This window comes from Vulpes vulpes, chromosome 2 (assembly GCF_048418805.1).
Source record: "Vulpes vulpes isolate BD-2025 chromosome 2, VulVul3, whole genome shotgun sequence".
NCBI classification, from domain to species: Eukaryota; Metazoa; Chordata; class Mammalia; order Carnivora; family Canidae; genus Vulpes; species Vulpes vulpes.
The window spans coordinates 1,864,255-1,887,321 of NC_132781.1; the positions used below are offsets into that span (position 1 = coordinate 1,864,255).

Sequence of the window (23,067 nt, forward strand, 5' to 3'; positions counted from 1 at the left end):
TCAGGACGCCCCACACCCGCAAGGGGACGAAACCTGAGACCCCACAGCCCGTCCGGCTGTGCTGCTCTGGGCCCCGCGCCTCCGCAGGCGTTCACCCAGAACCCCGCAACTTCCCACTGGGGGCGCGCACACCAATGGGCACGCCCAGCCCAGCTCGGGGAGTGCACGGCCAGGGCGACGCAGCCTCTGGCTTCTCGCGGCCCTCCCGAGGCTTCAGCTCAAGGAGGACTGGGGTCTCGCTCCCCAGTAACCCCGGGCCCGTTCCCACAGAACCAGGAGAGCTGTCGGCTCCTCACACACCAGTAACTTCCTCTTTCCCCTGACTCTGTTTACCCCTCCACTGTGACTCACCTCCCTCAGAAATGCTCTCGACTCATCAAATTCCATTCACCACTCACCTGTACACAACGCTTCTTATCTACTGGAACCTTCCATCAACAAGCAGAAGCAAGACATTCCAAGTTTTGCACAGACACCACAAACTCCCTTGCGTCTCACTACTGCCAGGCTCACTGACCTATACATTTCCAGAATTACCTTCAATTCTTAGGTGAACTGAATACTATCCACCTACTGTGTATAGTAGTTTATCACTGAAAATGCCTATACTTGATATCAGGCACTCGATTACATTTTCTATTTCTTCCAGAACTGTCAGGTTGTGCCATTCAGACTCTGTGATTTAGTGCAATTCATGTTCTCAAAAGTATTTCATCATACCACTGGGTTTTAAGAGCAGGAGCCAACACAGCTACACGCCTCAAAGAAACACTGCCTCCACTCGCTTCTGCAGGAGTGGTCAGGCCACAGATGACAAGGTGCCCTGTGCCCTGCAGACCTGGGCTCTGGACCCCCTCACACACACTGCAAGCCATGGGGCTGCTGGAAGCGGGGCGCCTTCTTACAGAGGAGGATGAGCAGGTATAAAAGTAAAGAATGCCCAGACTGTACGCTGAAGTCGGGACCAACACATGTGAATGGGAAGAGCCAGATTTCCCCTGAATGGCAGGGGCCGTGCCCTGACCAAGGGCACATGTGGCTGGAGGGACTAGGGACAAGGCCCCAAGGTTAGATGGGGAGTCCAAGAGAAGGTGTCTGCCCAGAAGACTTGAACTCAGTGTGAGGTTGATCCAAAAGTATAACCACCTACCAAGGGTCTGCCAAAAAAATGCAGTGTCTAACGCTGATGTAGCAAGTGGAAAGAGGGAAAAGCTGGTCCTGACCTGGATCTGCAACGTCATACCACCTGGGTGGGATATAAAAATCTTAGGCCAGGATTGTAGATAACCTTTACCATCAGGGTCCCTAAGTGCTCAATAGAAGCGAATTCAAATAATTTCGGGGGGGGGGGGGGGGGGGTGTGGATCCAACTTCACTTCAAGCTTCAAATATTTTAGAGTTAAGTTTCAAAGGGAAATAATTCACTGTCAAAAATTTTAAGGTACATTGGGAAACAGGCACGTGACCAAAAAAACAACTAAATAAACAGTCGCTAGAGCAGATGCACAAAGACTTCAGAGACCAAAATAATTAGATGTAAAATAAAGTAGCTTTGCTTAAAGTACTTCAAGAAAGAGAACTGGAAATATGACACAAGAACAAGCAGGTATGACAAAGAACTATTACGATTTTTTTTTTCAAGTTTAATGTCCTATTAGAACTTAAATAGAAAGAGAGGCTTCCCAACAGACTAGACAGAGATGAACGAGGAGTATGTGACCTGCAAGACAGCACAAGAAACGGGCTAGAGCGCAAGCAGAGAGCCAAAGGGATGGGACGTATGAGAGGCGGGTTCATGGGGATAGCGTGATGAACAGTGTGGAGGCCCAGGGTAGTTCCAGGGAGGTCCACATGCAGGAGGGACTGGGGCTCACATCCGGCACCTGGGGAGAGGACGGCTGGGAAGCTGTCAGAGTGGATACAAGGTGCCAACATCAAAGTCTCAGAAAACCATGGAGCCCCAGAAGAGCGCACAGAAGGAAATTCACACCGTGCACACGTTCATAAATTTGCAAAGCCCTAAGCAAAGAGAAAGGAGCTCCTCAAAGCAGACGGGGAGAATAGAAAAACTCCTCTAAAACAGACGCACTAGGATTGGCAGAGGACTTCCTGAAAGCAATGCCAGAAGCCACAAGATGTGGAATTATTTGATGTACAGAGAGAAAATAAATGTCAAACGACTCTATACCCAGTAAAAATATCTGTCTAAAACAAGAGTAAAATAAAAATATATTGAGATGATAGAAACAGAGAGAGTTTACCCCAGAAAGAATACAAACAAGGAAATTCTAAAGGATAAGCTTTGAACACAAGAAGAATGACGAGGATGGGAGCTCTGAGGTGCAGAGCAGCTGGTGAGCACTGGGGTGAAAATAAACCGCAGACAGGCCGGTGTGGACAGCACGGTGCGAGAGAGCACCCCACACCTCCAGCTGCACCCTCCAAACACCCTGGAAAACATGGCAGCACAACAGCCATAAGCATTCTCACTCCAAGAGTGAGATCTCAAAATACAAATTTCTCACTGAACTAAACCAAAACTTACTAGAAAAAAATGGCTCTTTCCAGGTCTGGGAAAGGAAATGTGCAGGATGAACTCGGACCACCTTGTCGTACCAGAGAGTGGGAAGCAACAGGGGAATCAGAGGAACAGGACAGGTCACCATGGGACAAATCAAACTTCAAAAATAATAAAATGGCAACGAATTAGAACTCATCAAACTTGTATAAATCTGTTAGTTCACCAAAGGACACTACAAAAACTCTGTGGCAAAAACAACAACAACAACAAAAACTCAGTGGCTTCTAATAAACCATGCCTCCCTGCATTTGTATCCTGGGTACACTCTGGCCTCAGCCATGTGACTCAAGAGGCATTTCCAAGTGTGATGCAAACAGAGGCATGATAAGCACCTGCACAAGCCTCAGCCCCCCAGAACTCTTCCATGCCCAAGCCACCGGGTATACACAGAGAGACTCGGCTACCTGCTGCAAACGACTTTACCTGGAGAGGGAGAGACGAATGGCCTGCCCACAACGTCCTGGCCATCTCAGCTGGTGCACTAATGTAAGTGATGTCAGCTGATTTCCAGGCCAGCTGAGCCTCCAGGTGACTGCAGCCACCTCACAAAGTTCAGGAGAACCTGGCAGCACTGCCTGGCAGCTGGGCATAGCCCATACTGCACAACTGTGAACAAATACACACATGTGATTTTAAGCCACCAGGTTCTGGGGCACTCAACTACTCAGCCATGGAAAATTGAAACAAATGCTTTTTGTTATTCTTAGCATTTATGTGGAGCCAAATTAACAGAAAACTTTTTTTTTTAAAAGATTTTATTTATTTATTCATGAGAGACACAGAGAGAAAGAGGCAGAGACACAGGCAGAGGGAGAAGCAGGCTCCATGCAGGGAGCCTGATGCAGAACTCGATCCCAGGACCCCAGGATCATGCCCTGGGCTGAAGGCAGATACCAAACCACTGAGCCACCCAAGGATCCCCTAACAGAAAACTCTTAAAGCACAACATTCTACCCCTGGCCATAGGAATGGTGTTCTGACTTTTAGAAAAAAGGCTGGGGGTATCCTGTGTTTATTATTTGGGGCTGACTGTCCAAAGAATATTGTTGGGCTTCCCTAGCATTTATCCAGAGTCAAAAGCACTATTTTGAGGTGGCAGACAGTCTCCAAAATAGTTGCCTCACCCAAGTCTTCCTTTGGCAATCCTAGTGTTTGACCAGAAGTTCAACAGTAAATCCTACAGATAGATTATAAACTATATGCATATTAAGACAAAATAGAAAAATAAATTCTAAAATTATTTTATTGGTAAATTATATTACTTTCAAGTTTAAAAAAAAAAAATGGGTCACAGAACCATAAGTACATATATGACAACGAGGAAACCAGGATGGGACCTGACAAAGCCAAAAGCAAACAAGCAAACCCTGTAACATAAATTTGAAAATCTAAAAAGAAGTGAATAAAAAGTCTATCAGGATAGAAGCAAGAATTCACCCTCCTTCCCCCACATGGAGAAAGAAGAGATGGTGAGAGATACCTTGCTAACCGCCTCGGGGCAGCCTGGAACAGTTCTCCGCCCGGACATCCAGCAACCGGGTGGCTCCCGGAGCCCCCAGCGGTGTGGGAGCCTCCGCAGCAGGACACGGGACTCACGACAAGCTGAGCGCTGGGGAACAGGAGAGAGAGCCCACGGGGTGGGTCCCAGCCCCTTATCCTCAACCCTGGCCCCAGACGGTCTAGATTTCTGAATGTCTGTACTTTATGCACACGGTACTGTGAATGTATGAACAGATGTCTACTTCTGCTAACAAACCTGAAAATGATCCTATTAATGGGCTCATTCCCCTTTTCACTAGAGATAGGCTCATGTCATTCGGGTCTGGGTTGCTGCCAGGTAAGCCTTGGCACCAAATACAGAAAACTTTACATTTTTGGAACTTCTAAATTTCTGAATTTCCAAAGAGGAGAACTTTACCATGACCTAAACTTCAATTTCACTTTTTTACAGCTTTTTTTGAACCCCTGTGAAAATCTAAGCAAATATTAATGCAAAGGATTACTAGCTTTTGCACATAACGGGCATTGAGTACAGATATCAATCGCTGACATTTAAGGAGGGTGTTTTATAAACATTACGTCACCAATTTCGTCAACACCTGTTACTAGTCTCCTTTGCAGATGTGTAAACCAAGTCCTGGTAAGAAAAACACTGTATGCAGGGCCCCACGACCAGCGAGTGGCACAGTGGCCCCAAGGAAATTCCCATGGTGAGAGGGAGGCCGTCCTTCTATGGCAGCGAAGTCACTGGAGAGTACAGTCCCCAGCCAGGAGCATCCTAGTAGCTTCTGGTGGTCTCTCTCCCTAAGCCGTCTTTGCAGAAACTAGTAACTTAGACCAAGACTTAACAGTAATTTTCCCCAATCTGCAATATAATACAAATCATCTCCAAGCTATAAATCATCTTGTGGGGACCCCCACATCAGCAGAGTGTTCTTGAGGATGGCACCTGGTTTGGTGTTGTGCCAGACACCACCATGAGCCACCCCAACCTCCCACACCTCTCCTGTGTGGCCCCTTGCCACAGCCAGGGGGTAGGGCCTTGCTCAAAGCCAGCAGGTCACCGAGCTGTCCCACCTCCTGGCTCCCAGGCCCCTGCCACCAGGGTAATCCATTCTCATATTCTTGTGCACACCTGACGGCAGCTTGAGATACACTCAAAACCAACCCAGACGGATGAGGCAACACTCCGAGCAAAGTCATGCTCTTCCTGGCACGGCAGCAGGGTTCTAGCTAAGCATCTGCCCAGCTGGTGCCTAAGCCAGACACTGAGTTACTTCCAATATCTGTGCCACCCTTCTCCTGAGTAACAGAAGCCCCTTTTTATGTGGTCCCAGGGCCACCCAGACAACACTGCCCAATCTCCCCAGGAAGGTGCCAAGTGTAACTCTCAGGAGGTAAGTGGAAAGGAGAGGGGCCTCCCTCCATCCCCCTGTCTGCAAGGTAGAATGCACGTGGAACAGCCAGAGCCCCAGCAGCCACCTTGGACACCGAGGTGACAAAAAGCAGAGTCCTAGACGGGAGCTGGGAGCCGGGGGCCCTGGTATCCTGGAGCACCTCACAGCCCTGGGTGACTGCTTCAGGACAGTCCTACTGTGAATGAGCAAACTTCAGTTTTATTTACAATGCTGCCTCCCCAGCTGGAATTCCTAGCCAGACCGAGTCTCGAAGCAGCCAGCATAAGGAGACGTTAAGGTGGCAATCGTGGAGGGAGCGCCCAGGGCCACCACTCCTCTCCTTCTGTATCTGAATCAGAGCAGATTTCATAGTCGAGTAGGTGCTCAAAAACCTATTTTGCAACATCAGCCCTTTTATAGAAAAGATAAACCCCATGTACCAACCATCCTATTTTAAACAGAAGCAATGGATTCGATGCACAATGGAAGGCGTTGCTGGAATGTAGCCGAGGGCGTGCAGTGCTATAGCAGCGACCTCCGTGAGTCCGCTGGTCACTGCCGTGCAGAGTGTGTCATGCACACTGCAGTCCCTTTCCCATCCTGTGCACCATTTCCAAAGGAGAGAAGGTGATTCCCGAGCCAAGTAAGATGACTCATGATGAAACAAGACAATGGATAAGCCTGGAAAGCAATTAAGACTGTAAATGGAGGGCCTGAAAGAGCGCCAGCCATGTGGGCATCTCGTCGCCCACGCACGCAGCGCTGTCCTCTTACGTTCGTGTAAGAGGCTGGAGGACGTCCCTGTGTCACTTGGCCAGGACCCTCCCCACCCCAGTTCCTAAATGCTTTTCCCAAAGGAATCCCACCTATTTGAAATCATTACAGCCACCACCCCCAGCTGCAGTGTCCGGCTCAGCACTATGACACAGAGGCACACCTATTACACATGCACGTGTGCGTGCACGCACGCACGCACGTCACACACCAGAAGGGGGGGCAGCTGGGAAGGAGCCAAGAACTCTGATGTAACCAAGATGTCTCATCAGGAACACTCACACTCACAGTCTTACACAGTCACACTCACATGCAGTCACATACATTCTCACACAATCAGACACGTTCACACAATCACACAATTTCAATCAGACTCACACATACATGCTCAGTCACATACAGGTGGACACACATATAGTCACAGCCACACACCCACATTTATACACAGTCACGTGGCCTGTCGCACACTCCCACTCTCCCCCCAATAAACATGGAAGGGACAGGACAGACAGAGGCAGGGTGTGACTTGGCCTCCGGGACACAGAGGAACAGGAAGGGAAGAGAACTCTGGGAGACAGTCCGACAGCAGGAGTGAAGTGCTGGGCCGTGCCCTGGCTGCCCTCCAGCCCCGAGGCCCTCACGCACACAGAGGACAGGGTCAGTGGAGGGCTCACAGTGGGTGCCCCCCTGACAGAGGAGACCCTCCTGGCTGCACGGGGGATTGTGCTCAGGAGCAACAGAAGGGCCTGAGAAGGGGAAAGGCCAGACCACCCAGGTTAATAGCCATGCTGGGGGCTCAGCAAAGCCACCAGTGATGGACAAACACCTCCTGTGTGCCAGGGTCTGGGGCGCCTGCAACCCAACCGGGGAGCCCTGCCTCCTGGAGCACACACTCATGAGGGAACCAGACACTGAATGTGCTCGTACAAAAACCACCCAGTGTGTCCGAGCCACAGCACTACAGAGCCCTCAAAGGACGAGAGGAGCAGAACACAGACTGAGCTTCCCAGAGTGATGAGTGCCAGGACCAAACTCCACCACGGCTGCTGGGAATGCCCCCCGGGTCCCAGAAAGCCCCAGAAGCTCGTACTGAGCCAGCCGATGGGGCAGCTCGCACCAGGTCCCCCCGCAGAAGATCCACACAGACGCCGACTTCACAGGGAGGGCCCCAACGGCAAGGCAGTCTGGGTGGTGGCTGTCGGTGCTCCCACTCCTACCAGCACCGGGAGCTGGGCCGCAGCATCCCTGCTTCCCTTTATGGAGACTAGACCTTTCCAAAATGCTGCACAGGGAATGAAATCTGACATTTGGAACGTTCAGCGTGTTCAGCACTGACCACAACAAGAGGAGCCCCGACCCAGGCAGCTCTAAACGGGCCCTGCCCTGAGCACAACCCCTCAGTGGCCTCGGCTGCACCCGCGCTGAAACAAAGGCTGACGAAAATCAATGGTGAGAAAGAAAGGTTGCCAACACGCCAGGCAGAAAAGAAAGAGAAAACACGAGAGGAAGTACCAAACTCTTCACTGTCTCTTTCAAAACAAACGAGAACGGGGACTATGAAATTTATTACAAACCTTTAGAACACAGTCAGGGCACCCTCACCACGCAGGTCACGCTGAAAGGCGCGAGGCTCTGGCTCTTGCCGCTGCCCCGAGCTCTCTCCCCCTCCCCATGACACCCCCATGGTCTCTGTGAGAATGAGCCTGTGCCGTGCGGGACACAGGGAGAAACACCCACCTGGGCAAAGTCCCCAGTTGGACCCTGCAGAGCTACTGCCACCTCCTCTCCAAGACCTTCCCACAAAAACTCAAGGTCCACTCTACGAGCTCAGGTGGTCAGGACTGGTCCTCACAGCTTAGAAAAAAGACAGAAACCTGCCTCTGCACTTCACAAAGACTAGGGACGGGGAAGCAAGGATGGGAAGAGCCCCGGAACGCATCGGGTGCCGCCGAGCAGCTACCTGCCCGACGGGCCTCTGTCCCAACAGCCTGTCCGGGGGGGGCCCCCGTCTCTCCCACCCAGGCCTGCTTCACCGCGCTTACTTCTGTGCTGGGAGCTGCAGGTGAGAACAGCCCCAGGCTCCATGGCCCACTTGAAAACCAGATGTTTTTGCTGTGTGCTTTCCATGTTGCGCTGGCACTAAATTTCCCTTGGTCCCAGATTCGCATCTGAGGTCATTCTGCCCAAGGCATATATGCTGCTGGCACAATGGCAGATGCTCAAGGAGTTCCCCATTACACGGACATCACAGAAAGGCTCCTTGTTGGAACATCAGCCCACTGGTGGGAATCAAACAAGCTACTGACTGAGCAGTGTTACATGGTGACCACTATCTCCTCGGCTCGCCGAGATCCCCGTCATTCTGCAATCTTGTACCAAACTGTAATGAGGACAAAGCCAACAGAGGAGCCCCTGTATGTCCTGTGAAATCGGAGAGAATATTCACATCGTTCCTAGCTGGTCAACAACCTGCTGTCCTGGCCCCTGGAGACAAGGGTGATAGTGGATGATGGACGCGGGTATAGGAGAAGAGTCCACTCTCAGCTGCAAACAACTGAGGCACAGAGCGTCCACACAACAGCCTCAAAAGGGGAAAGTGAATTCTTCCCTCTCAGCTGCTGCCTCTGCACATCCTGGTCAGAACAGAGAAGAGAGAAAGACTTGGGAAAGGGCGCGAGCAGGAGAGCGAGAGCGCACGCCGCACTTCTAGCGGGGAGGCTGCCTCCACAAGGACAGAGGCCTGCTCCAGGGACACGAGCAGGCCTCGGCCGGCGGGGAGCATCCCCAGGCATCGCAGCCCCTGGCCATGGCCGGGTCCCCGGCTCTGACTCTGACGCTGCTGACTCTGTGGAGCTGCCCTCGGCCTCTGTTAGACTAGTAACTCTTCCACCTGGTGGTGGCCCCAGAGGTAGGACAATGAGACAGACTGGAGAGGTCAGCAGGTGCCTGGGGAGGAAGGAAGTGAGGAGAATCTCCTCTCAGGGCTGGCAGCCTGGGAAAGATGGGTGGGCGTGATCACTCGTACCCTCGAGGTTACTGTGAACATCCAGGCCCTGGCTGATCTCTCCCTGGACCCCACACACACACAGCACCCGGCAAGTGGCAGGTACCACCCCTCTCACTGCTCTGAGCACACGATGACAGGGAGTTGCCAGCATAGCTCTGACGCCTCCTTTGGGACAAGGCGGGGAGCACTCCGGCCTAGCAAGCATTCAATCAGGAACACGACGGCAATTCCACATGACTTCCGGTCAGGAGAGCCATCATCCACGTTCAGGGAATGTCTTCCTTGTTTTAGGCACTTCTCTTGGCTTGCTGTCCACCCCCTGCTCTGACGATGTGACTGCTATCTGTGTCCCCCACCCCTGCTAGACTCCATACTCCACAATGGCAGGGAATGGATCCGGTTTGCTCAGAGTCTGAGCATAATATAATCCCAATGCACACTGACGGTAAATGCATGAACCAGTCAACAAATTAATGTCTACTTTCCCTACAAGGCTTGGAGTTCTTTGCCAGGAGGAAGCATCTTATTATCACATCCACGGCAACTAGCAAAGTGCCCCATGTATGGCAAACACTCAATATTTTGTTGCATGGAATCAAGTCGGCATGAGTCACCCTCCTGCCTTTCCCGTACCTCGATCCAGTGCTGACGGCCTCACGCTCACTGTGAGCCTAATAAGTCTTCTCCTTTACCCTGAAGACACCAGCAATCTGTCCTAGGACCTCTTCCTCCCTCCATGGTTTATGTTCCCACCACACTAGGTGACAGGGACAGAACAAGAGTCTTCTCAAGTCCATACCAGGAAGAAAGAGAATAATGAAAATAATCTATTATTACGAGCTGAATTTGGAGAAAGGTAATTTTTAGGTAATATCAAATGGAAACCTTTCTAAGATTTCATATTAAAAGAGATGTAAAGAATCTGGAGAGAATCATTGAAAATAAAAAGGCTGTCCTCCTGCCACCTCTGTCCTGCAAGTGCCCTAAATGGGACGGTCACAGAATCCCAACAGACACAGAATTCACGGACCCAGACTGGAGAGAAAGACAAGGAATGGTTTGGGGGCTAACAGACAAGCAAGACTCCCCTACTTCCTATGAAGATCCTCCTGGAGTTTCTAACACTTACATCACTCTTAAAGGGAAATTTCTCGGAAGAAATGAGAACAGTGGTCAGAATGCACGCCAGTAATTAGCAGTGTCTTCGATTAGCTTCCGTGCCTTTCTGCCTCTCCTCGGGAAACCTCCCGTCTTTGATGTGGTGCAGCCGCACAAGGCTAATTAGGATGACAAGGAGGCATCCCAGGAAACGCAGGCTCCAACCGGGGTGCCCGGGCGCCTGGTCAACAACAGCAAAGGTACTTCAGATATTTCCTTTTAAGTATTTTAATTGGCAGAGAAAATGAGGGAAAAAAAGGGGAGGAAAAAAGAATAATACAAAAAAAACAAAAGGAGGGAAAATCTAGAAGGTCTCCACAGCACAGGAAAAAAGACAAAACTTTTTTGGTTCCTTTGGAGGAATAACGTAGATTAAATCGATATTCTGGACATAAAACTTATAAAACCATATTTCTCCTTGTCAAAAAAAATTCTCGGTCTTTCTGAAGCAAATGAACACTATAAATTTATCTCAGGCACTTTACAGCTAACAACCCACATCATCATCAATGTTCCCTCTCCTGATGGAGCAGCTCCAACAGGAGCGATGCTTTTCAGGACTTGGGCTCCTTTCCCTTCCTCACTTTCTCATCTTCATTAACCAACAGGAACCATGTGACCTCGGTCAAGGATTCTGAGTGCTGCTGAGTGCTCCTGAGGAGACCAGCAGGGAGGGGAGCAGGGGGACAGAGGAGGAGAGAGGAGGGAGGGGAAAAGAGGGCCCACGGTCTGCTCGGGGCCTTGTTGGCAGCGCGCGTGCATAGTCCCCCTGGAGAAAACTAAGGGAAGGCATGCAGCCCGTCCAGAGTCACTCCTGCAGGTGGGGTGGGGTTGAAAGGGTTGCTGTCTTTTCAAGTCCAGTAATGGGGAAAAACAATTAAAGTCTTATTTCCTAAACTGTCAATTCCTAAACAATTAAAGTCTTATTTCCTAAACTGTGCCCTATTTATAAGCACAAATGGCCTGATCCATCCACAGCGCGAGGGAATGGATACCATCTGAGAGGAAAGTAATGCCCAATACCTAACCTAAGAACTCCTTCAAAGACAGGCAAACATCTCCCAGCTCCTTTATGTTCACGTTTGTGCATCTCCAGAGCATGTGGAGAAAACTGTAAATAAGATTTCTCTGCAGACTGCCTGGCTCTGCAAGGAGAAAAATTATTTTTGTCATCTTGCCAATTTAGAGCTGCTTACAAAATATAATAGAAAACATACAACCACCCCACGACCTGCAATTCCATCCCTAGGTACTCAAGAGAAATGAAAACACACGCCCACACAAGGATTTTTACATGAATACCCACAGCACCCTTCTCCGTAAGAGCCAACAACTGGAAACAAGCCAAATGCGCACCAGCAGGTGAACGGAGCACCGAACATGGTCCAGCCACACACCGAGACGCTCCTGGCTCACAGGGCACGAGCTCCGGGCTCGCAGCACCACCGCCGCACCTCAGATACTGCACCGAGCGACCGGAGGTAGGGGATGACCCAGCCCGCCATCCTCTGTGCATCCTCTGTCCGGAGGCAGCCTCCAGCACGTGGCTCCAGCCAGGGAAGATGACGGGGAAGAGTGAGGGACCCTCCCAGGTGACTGATGCTTTACCTCTGCTCCTGACTGCAGGGCAGTCTACCACCCTCACAGTTCATCCAACCAAACACTTAAGATGTGTCTTAAGATTTTTCTTATCGAAAGGACATCTAATAATTGCCTGAAAAAACATTTGTGGAATGGCACAGAGAAAAAGGGATGCTCTAAATTTTAAAAGATCTAAAGAGACATGAAATCTATAAAACTGAAACTAGAGCAGACCTTCCCGTATGCCTGTGAGTTAGAGGTTTTAACTGAATCAGGCACCCAGACGTGCAGGCAGTTAGTCTCTAGGGGACACAGCGCCAGTACTGGTGCCCCGAGGCCCTCCAGGGCACCGTCACAGCCCATCTCAGGGCCACAGTGTGACAACCAACACACAGCAATAAGCACCATTCTAAAAGCCCACGAGAGGCACACAGGGAAAAGATCTCTCTACCAACAGCAACAGAAACTCATCAGAACCTTAAGGGAGGCGTCAGATCTCTATAGGGAGTGTCCTGGCCTCACAGAGGCCCACAGACACAAGAGCAGAATGAACCGGAAAGCACGCCAGTGCTGTGGCTGCCGAAACCCAGCTCCTCCCAAGCTGATGGACGAACTCAGCGTCAGCCCCATCAAAACCTCAATGCAGTGCTGTTGAGGAAGCAGGCATCAGGGGCTGTGCCACGAGCAGGCCGGGTTCTCCGGCTCCTATTCGAGTCCAACTCCGCCTCTGAGATGCCACCTTGCCTGTGCCCCTCACCATCCTCCCTCGTGTGGTGATGCAGAATGATGATGCTCTCCCAGTCTGTCCCACTAAAGACCCCAGGACCAATAATGACTCTGACAAGTCACTTCCAATCGCCCCAAAATGTAACCTGTGCCATGGCGGCCACACCCAAACCCTAACTGGGCTCAAGCCTACCTTCCATCACCTCCATTCCTGGCGGTGGAAGGAAGGGGCACATCTGAGACAGTCTGGGGAGCAGAGATGGAGGGGCTGGCGGCATCCAGAATTTCTGGGCAACAAGACACTAACTTGCATCTCCCGTCACTTATTAGGAGTGTGGCAAATATGGGTCAATCCCTGACCATCCCTGTCGCCACATGTGCACGGTCCCTGCGAGCCCCTTGCTGAGGGATATCAGATATGAATGGGAAGGGGAAGAGCCCATAGGGTGGCCAGTGGGATGCTCTGCACTATTAAACTCCACGGAGCCCTATTCTGTCCCCAGCTCTGCTCCTCACAAAGTATGGCTATGATCTGTATAAAACAGATGCTATTTCTTTCTCATAAAATTCAAAATGCCAAAAATTGTAAGATGCATCATTGCTTCATGTGTCACTAAGGGAAAAAATGCTGCCAATGAAGCTCTGACATAGTGCTTTCTCATCAGCTGGAAGTTTGATCTGACACCTGGTACAAGAGCTATGGTCAGTTTAACTGGACAAGATTATCACTTAGCACGCTCTGGCCGAGGAGCCCCAAAAACCTCCTCCATGTGTTCAGAGGTCCACTTGGTGTCGCCCTGCGGGCCACAAGTATGGGTGGTGCACCATCTTCATGGTGGTCTCTGGGGGGTCTTCCAGGCCACAGACCCTCAACATAGGCATCCCATATCCAGGACTGAGCCCCGCTCTCCTAGCTGGCTGAACACTGACCTGTCTAGTCACGCCATGGAGTTCACACCCGTGCACTCTGACAACGACCACTCCATCAACACACACAGCAGTCAGCACTGCTGGAAACATGCCTCCCGATCTCAGAGACGTTCACGTGAAAAGAAAGGGCATCTCAGCGCTGATAGCCAATGTGTTCAAGAGAACACGTAGCAAGGTGGAAATTCTTCCCAGAGACCAGCGATCGATAGAGAGACTAATGGAAATTAGGGACTAGAAAAATACAATGGAATATAAAAAATTTGGTAAGATGCCTAACAGGAGACTGGACATCAGAACAGAAGAGAATATGTGAGCTATAAAGTGGTCAGGAGAAAGTATCCAGACAAATGCACGGAAGGAAAAAATACAACACTGAACAGAGAATAAGACACACTTGGGACAGAAAGGAAGGTCTAACACACTGGAACCAGGGCTCCCAGAGGACAAGCGGGATGCACAGCACGGGGTCTGCGGGACACGGATGGAAACCAGCAGGCCCCACGGCGAAGGAACACCAAACAGGATGAATATGAAGGAAACCACACCTACGAACGTCTCAGTTCGTGGTGAAAAAGACTTCAAATCAGCCAGAGCGTTAAGTATGAAGATCCGCAGCCAACTTTTTAACAGAAAAGAGGGAAGCCTGGAGATGAGAGGAACACACTTTTTAACTCCTTTAAACTGGAAAAAAAAAAAAAAAAAAAAAAGCAATTACTGTAGAAATCTACACCTAGCAAAACTATCTTCAAAGTGAAATAGAGGTAAAATAAAAACATTTTCAGGGGTGCCTGGATGGCTCAGTCAGTTGGGTGTCCAACTCTTGATTTTGGCTCAGATCATAATCTCAGGGTTGTGAGATGGAGCCCCGCGTCCAGCTCTGTAGTGAGCATGGAGTCTGCCTGGGATTCTCTCTCTCCCTCTCCTTCTGCCCCGCCCCACCAAAAATAAATTTTTCAAATAAAAACTAAATAAATGTGTTGCCAGCAGATTCACATTAAAAGAAGTATTTTTAAAATTCCAGGTTGAAGGAAAATGATCCCAGAGAGGACAGAGATGCAGGAAGGAGTAAAGAGTGCCAAGAAGGGTGAATAAAGGGATAAACCTAAGTAAACACCCACTGCCCCATAGAACAGCAATACTGCCTTGTGGAGGTTAGGACGCACAATGAGCAAACCCACTGGCAGCAACACAGGTTGGGGCCGCAGGAGAGGGCAGAGGGAGTGTGCACAGAGGCCCTGCCCTGTGTGAGCCTGGCAGAGGGACAGCACACAGGACACCCCGATGCCAGCACACAGCACATTCTTTACTATGTCCCGAAGAGAAGGGGAAGTGGAACCATGTTCTGAAATCGAATTAACACAAAAGGAGTCAAGGAAAAGGTAATAAAATACAGATGAGACAAAAATAAAATAAAAAAGAGGAAGCCAGACATATGCTCAGATGAACCCACCATCACATGAAAGGAAGTGGACAAGATACTCCAATGAAAACACAAGAAAGCCCTGTAACCGGTAGGTGGGTGGTCCAGTCTCCAGAGACAACCCCCCCACCCAAGCTCGCAGGCTCCTCCAGCACCTACAATCCTGGCTGCACCCCAGACAGGCCGAGGACAGTGGCCCAGGTGCCCCAAAAAACAAAGAGCCTTCTCATCCTCTGTGCATTCATCCAAGCCCTGCTCAGTGCTCTGGGGATTTGAAGGAGAGGGTCATCCTAGCAATCAAAGCCAGACCCAACAGACAGACACGAGCCAAGGGGTCAAAGATGTGGCCCTAAGATCTGGAAACTCTGGCTGGCCCTCCTCACCCAGGCTGCAGTCCCTGCTGGGGCCACTATCCACTCACCAAAGCTGGAGCCTGCTCCTCCCAGGAGCCTCTGCCGGCCAGGTGGCCCTACCTCCCCAGGGAGCCCACCAGCCCGAAGCCCCCCATGCAAGCATCCCAGGACTTGTGGAGTCTCACAAGGCCCCAGTCCACTGCTCCCCATCCCCCTCAACTTCAAAGGTGAAGAACTCCTATCAGCTCAGCAAACAGAAACATAGTTGCATGATCGCCATCTCCCGAATCCTGTGTCCTGGAGACATGAGGCCCAACATTGTCCAAAATGCTCACCTCCGAGAAGATAATCGGCTTTACTCGATAGTGCAGTCTTTCTGGCCAGATTAAGTAGAAAGAATAAACCCCTTTCAGAACCAGAGCTCGTCGGAGCTGAAACAAATTCTGGAGATTACCCCCAGGTCACAAGTATTCATGGGGTTCACACAGGTCCCCCGGCTCCAGGCGAACGCCATAATACACTGTTCAGAGTCATCATTAAGTACATTAATTAAAGGACAATGTTTGAGGGGCAACCTGGGTGGCTCAGCGGTTGAGCATCTGCCTTCAGTACAGGGCGTGATCCCGGGGTCCTGGGATCGAGTTCCACATCGGGCTCCCTGCAGAGAGCCTGCTGCTCCCTCTGCCTGTGTCTCTGTCTCTCTATCTCTCATGAATAAAAATATATATATATTAAAAAATAATAAAATAAAATAAAGGACAACTTTTGTAAAACAAAGGAGTTTCTTTAGGGTTAGGAAGGCATGAAAACCCTCTAGCCACACTTAACTGCCCCAAGCCTCTCGCATCCTAAGTTCCCCAGGCTCTTGTGTGAGACGCTTATGGTGCTAGGGAAAGGAGAGGGGGCTCCCCTGTAGACCCTACCAGACAATCAGCTCCCTGAGCAGAGGACAGTAAAACTCATGATCTGGTCCATTATCTGCAGCTCTCTCCATCAATGAGTTGTGCTGCTCACTTACCCATGATTGTGCACTAATAATGGTAACTATCCACTCTGATGAAGACATCAAAACTACAACAAAAACCACTATTTCTTCTAATTAGAGGCTAGCGCAAGAATCTGAAGTTACCCAGCTGTGCCAGCCTCACACCCACGTCCAGCCCAACAAGGCTCCTGCACCTGTGGCCACAGCCGGCCAGAGCCCACACTACGTGCACACACCACCAACACACGTGTGCATGTCAACACCATCAGGCACTTCCATCCTTGGGGTCGCAAAGCCCATGGATACAGGGCTCTCACCTTCTGACAGCCGTCCCTCATGTCAACCCTGTAGGGTGCTATGTGTGGCCAATATTTATTATTTCAAGATGTTTCCCTTCTTTTTTAAAGAAAAGAGTATTTAATATAGCACTAAAATGTCACTGTTGTCTTTCTTGGGTTAAATGCCCTCCACAAGCTCAGCAATTTTGATGCTTGGTGCCAATCAACAAAGTCAAAGGTTATATGACTGCAGAGCAGAGACCCTCTGCCTGGTCACCCACTGAGGGCAGTGCCCCCACCGTGCCCCTCCCCTGAGTCTGTGCAGCTGCTCCTGGCACAGAGGAGCCAGATGCCCCTCAGACTCCAGCAGACTCCAAAGGCCACGGCGCTGGACAGGAAGGGAAGCTTGTCCCCCAGACAGGACAAGCCCAGGCAAACCACCTGCCAAAGCTCTCCAGCTGCGCCAGCCCCTGTGGGCACACACTTACACACACCACACATATACACGACACAGACACGCATGCCACATACACACATACTGCACAGTGCACACTGCACACATCACATACTTCATACACACACACTGCGTACGTTACACATACGTATCACCCGCATACAACAGTCGCACATACCTCATGTACACATACGTCACGCACACCACACACGTGGCACAGAAACAAGAGAGACAGATAAAAAGGTCAGAACAAACTGCACGTAAATCTCATGACCTGAAGGCAAAAGTCCCAAATGGCTCCTTCTGCCTCATAATCCCCTTCCTACACTAAGGCGACACATGGAGAATGGCTACTTTAAATCGGCTGCCTATTATTAAAGCAATAAATAATCAGGATTTTTAAATGTAAGATATACAGAAGAATTTAGGGTCAAAGTCTTCTGTATCTACCCTACGCTCGCCATGACAAATGCTTTGTGTATCATTTCAGGGATTACCTACCTGTGTATCTACACCTTTTTAGGACTAGAATTAACCAACACAACAGATATCAGGAGGCAAAAAGAAACTGCGGACACCAGAGACAGCCCTGGCTAAGTCCCCCAGGGCATGTTCCCAGGAAGGCATCCGAATGATCAGAAAGCCAGGCAGCTAGACTTGTCCAGGTGTGCATCTACCTACCTGCCCACCCACCTACCCACCCATCTACTCATCCGTCCACCCATCCATCCAGCTCCACACCCACGTGTCTCATACACACCTACACTATTAATCTGACAAGCAGGAATAGCTAAATTTCTACAAGGTACATGTTCATATTCTAAGTCCACTGAATACATTGTTTCTTTTATACTTTGCTTTTTAAATATAACATATTTTTAATATCTTCCCACAACAGAAGTCAAATACCTATAGAATTGTGTTTCCCCCACACTTCATATGCTTTACAGGAAGGAGGACTAGGAGAAGACCATTTGATACATTCTCAATTTCTCCCATGCTTATGGATTTTCTTTTCTGAGGTCAATTACTGTCACTTAATTTTCCTAGAAAATTATGCATCTCATTTAGATTGCCCCATTTAATTGCAAAGTTTAGCAAAGCACTTCTCATGACTCAATTTCCTCAAATCTTGAGGTACACTTCTTTATTGTTTGGGTTCTTTCCTTGGACTTGACTGAAATTTGGCTAAGATTGTTTTTATAAAAGAAACTTAGAACTAAAAAAAATCCATCAAGGAACCTGCCCTATCCGCAGCCCTTAAGAAGAAACCCCCTCGAAGACACGGACGCATGTCCTGTGTGATCCTCCTGATTAGGTCATGTGCCAAATCAGCCATCTGTCCTGTCACCCAGCCCCCGGGTCATAGCCGCGAACCAGGTGGGAACCGCAGTTCTGAGGGACTGATCCACAGACTGGCCAGCGAATGCAGGACCATGGTAAAATACATAAATAAATGCAAGGTATGCTGGGCCAGCCACGGTCTCCCTTTGCTGGGAAATGTTGGGAAAGGTAGGCTGGAATCTGCCACTTAAGAATGGCCGTGGGCCCTGCACACCTCCTTACCGGGACACAAAGCCTGCGCAGAGACTGTCTTGCCTGGGCCAGACTCAGGGCATGTCCCCTGTGCTCCTTCGATGCAGGAGTCTGTGGCCCTCATGTGCCCCCAGCTTCCTGGGGGCTCCTTTCATTGCAGCGAGATGGAAGGGGTAGGCAGCCACACTGCCTGGGTGGGGTCAGCAGCAGTGTGGACCCACAGGCTGAGGGGCGGGGGGAGAGCCGGCGTGCTCAAGGAGGGGACCCTGGGGTCCTTGTGCTCTCCTCTGCTGCAAGCAAGTGCTGCACCACTCATGCCCGGCGCGCGCCCTCTGGTCTCTCCCATTTCACCACACAGCAGGGCCACTTGGGGAATAGTGAACACTTTTCTGGGGGGGGATTTAATCTTGAAACTCCAACCAAAAAAAATGCAGCTAGTGGAGAGCTGAGGTTGAGGAGCAGAGAGAGTAAAGAAAGGTCATGAGGTGATGTTAGAAGCATGGGGCTTGTAGCCCCACAAACCACGGCCACAACAGGACACAGAGTGACAACCCCCAGAATGTGAGCCCCGGGGGCAGGGCTGGGTCCCACCGAGACCCGCGCCCTGGCAGAGCCTCCTGCGGGCAGGCCACCCACAAACACGTGTCAAATAGACAAATACATCAGAAAAGAAAATCAAGTCACCAAGCATTAAGGGGTACAAAAAACATCTGCAGGGTAAAGCACAAGTAAAGCTAAAGTAGACAAGAGACCCAGGGGACACAGCATGTCAGTGACCAGCCACCAGCGTGGGAGTGACCCTGACCGCTGTGGAGGCCCCTGTCCACCGTGGGCCCCCAGAATGGGACCGGGATTGTCACAGAGATCCACCTCCCCTCCGTCCACATGGACCGAGCCTGACAAGAAGTCTCTCCACATCATGCAATCCAGGCCGAGCCAGCCACTGCTTCTCAAAACCAAACACCTAGTGAACTGTGTGGAGTACATGTTATTTCACATACACACACAATTAGAATAATAACTAATTACACAGTACGTGTAGCAGTGTGGTCCTAGAACCTCGTTTTTCTTTTAAGATTATTTGTCAGAAAGAGAGAGAGAACACGAGCAAGGGAAGCAGCAGAGGGAGAGGGAGAAGCAGACTCCCCGCGGAGCAGGGAGCCCGATGTGGGATTCGACCCCAGGACCCCGAGATCATGACCTGAGCCGAAGGCAGATGCCCAACCTACTGAGCCAGCCAGGCGCCCCATTCTAAAACGTCTTAATAAACGTTTTGTAAGTGGAACAAATGGAAGAGGCTGAAGACTATTTTAGGACTTAAATGTTGCTGCGCGGTTGTCAGCAACGCACATGTCCACGCACATTACCTGGAAAGGACACAAGTCCTCACAACAAAAACTCTGGTTCAGTCAGCTGAAAAGTCTCCTTTATGAACTTTTACAACTCAACAATACAGACATATCACCCGACTAAAGAACGGTATAGGGTTTGAACAGACATGTTCCAAAAGCAGACATGCAAATAAATGGCCAATAAGCACATGAAAAGGTGCTCAACATCACTAGTTATTAGGGAAATGCAAATCCGAACCAGGAAGAGATGCCTCTTCACAGCCACCAGGAGGGCCATCTTAGTAACAGCTCATAAACTATTCTTACTTACTAAACACACAGAAAATGACAAGTGTTGCTGAGGACAGGGACACTGCCAGGAGAATGGAGGTGCGGCTGCTATGGGAGTTTGTCAAAAGGGTAAACACAGAGTCACATTCGACTCGGCAACTCTACCCCTAGGTACACACCCAAAAGAACTCAAAGCACACGTCCGCGCAAACACTTGTACGTGTAAATGTTCACAGCAGCGTGACTCGGTGTCCACAAGCAGATGGACAAACGCAGTGTGTCCGTCCAATGGAATTCGCCCAGCTGTAGAGGGACTCAGATGGTCCGTGCACGGCACGCGGGCACAGGAACCAACCTCTGAAGCGCGATGCTGGGCGAGAGGGGTCCGGCACACGGGCCACACCACTCCCGCTCCCCGTGTCATCCCGTCACGTGAATCCCACCTCCACTCCACTCCACACCAGCAAGCAAGCCCTTGACATTTGAGGCAGGGGTACCCAGAAGCCATCGTGAACGCCCAATTCACGACCACTGCCGTGACATACGGGTTCCTGATGGAATGAAGTCAAGTGAGCAGAAGCGGCCACTCCCCTCCAGTCTGCTACTAACCCCCTAGATCAGCACTTTCTCATCTGGCTGGAGCCGGATTTGACAACCCTTCCCGTCACATATGGCGAGCATACGGTGGGCTCCTCACAGCCTCCCCCAGATTCTGCACCCCACTGCCTCCTGCTCCGTAGCTTCCACTTTCCCGGAGCCCGCACTTCCTCAGACTTCTCCACTTCCCTCCCTGGCACGGCCTGCAGAGCTGTCTGCACGTCGCTCAGTCCCGGGGCCCGCCGGGTGAACTCGGGAAGCCGGCACCGCGCGGATCTGGAGCGTCAGACGCACAGCGCCTGGGCCTCATTTGCAATTTGTCACACACGGAGATAGCTCTCTCGTTAGAAAAGACCGTGAAGATGAGAGACCAGATCCTTGATGGGCTTGTTAAGGACAGAGTTAAGCCCGTCTCTCTGTAGAAACGCGACACCTCACGTAGGCCTGAGCGCAGGCCGGGCGGGCAGCGGGTCGCCGGGCAGAGCTGTGCAGCCGCGCTGGCCCTCCCCACCTCCCGAGCCGACGCTGTCCCTGGTCTCCTTCTCCTGTGAACCCCTCCTTTCACACTTACAAACCCTAACTTTTTGCAGTAAGCTCTCTACATTCCATTTCTAGGAAGCAACATGGGAACAATTCAGCAAGTCGGTGTTCCTCCCACGGATCCCAGGCCACAACACCCCCGCACACTCCCGCACGATGCCAGCGGGAGGCGCCCGCCCTGGGAAGTGCCTCCTGCCCATGAGGCGCACCTGCCCGCGGAAGGCGAGGCGCGGGGGCTGCCAGTGACCGCCGCCGCAGGGACACCTGACCGACCTGTGCCGGGCGGTGCCCCGCTCAAAACCACGGGGGCCCAAATCCCATCGGGAGTGTCACACAGCCATGCCAGCTGCCCCATGTCACCCGGGGCCCACACCGCGGTGGCACCATGCAGGGTGATCCTCACGGACCGCCGCAGACGGCCAGGGGCCTAGCTGTGCGAGGCTGCTGTGCCTCCAGATGGGCTGCAGCATCACTTGCTTCTTCCTTAGTGCATTTGTGGTTTTGTAAAGAACTCACCAGTGGTGCCTGGAAGTTGAGTGATGACCGAGGGCCACCGCTGCCTCTCTGCTCTGATGGAACACGACGGCAGGCAGGGTTAGCAGGAAGGAGCTGGGTATAAACTGGTTTTGGGGAGGGGACAGGAGGTGTGTGGGTAGGGCTGCCCAGGAGCACAGATCAGAATTCTCCCCGAACACGGTGCATGGAGCAGCTGTCAGGCGAGCAGTGAGAACGGGGTGAGCATGAAGTGCAGGGACGTGCTCAAAGCCGAAGCAAAAATATAACTGACGGTCTGTCACAGGTACAAGTCTCAGCATTCTGGCGGGGAAGCAGTTAAGTCACCGTCAAAACACAACCGTTAACCCCAAGAGGACTGGAAGGCTTTGCCTACCCTGTCATACAAATTTAACCAGGACCTGGTACAAGTGCTTCACACCAGACCTGAGCCACATAAAGTGTGAGCCATCTCCCCGGTTCCTACTTGGGCTGTGCGTCCTCGCTTGCAACGTGTCACAGAACACGAGGTGCAGAAAGCCCCAGCTTAGGACCCACAGAAAAGGAAGCCCGGCTGGTGGAGGAAGAAGAGGGAGAGCCAGCTGGCCTGGGGCAGCAGGACTGGATGATGATGTGAGTGGGGTGTCAGCGACGACAGCTCCCTGCCTTACAGGGCCATTCTCACCTGCTGTGCCACATCAGTTTGGGACTAAAGTCACCGTGTGACTGGCCCAACAGGAGCCACTACAACAAACAGTCCCCATCGGCCTAGTCCACAAATCTGTCCAGAGCAGCTCCCAGGTGGGGCACACAGCCCCACAGCAAAGCTGGCTGCCCCCTCAATAATCCACATTCAACTCTGAGAACCCCAAGTCAAGGTGGAAACCACTCACTCACAAGTCTTCACTGTGTCCTGCATAAAGCTCACTGGGGGCTTCAGGCGCCAGAGCGGTCAGCGTTAACACACCGCTCTCCTCTACTCCCCCCAGAGGAGCCACCGCGGCCTGAGGCTCCTGGGCGCCGTGACAAGCCCCAGGAAGGAGACCGCAGGCCAGGGCGCGAGTCACCAGCAGGGCGGTAGGCTACAGGGCCCTTCCCTTAGCACCCTGCAGCTCAAACGTCTGGCAGCGCATTAA

General features: G+C 51.2%; 1 protein-coding gene across 3 annotated transcripts in view; it reads right to left on the reverse strand.

Moving 5' to 3' along the window:
- Positions 1–23,067, reverse strand: part of RPTOR (regulatory associated protein of MTOR complex 1) — a 329,546-nt gene that overhangs the window by 221,429 nt on the left and 85,050 nt on the right. The gene's annotated exons all lie outside the window — the stretch shown is intronic.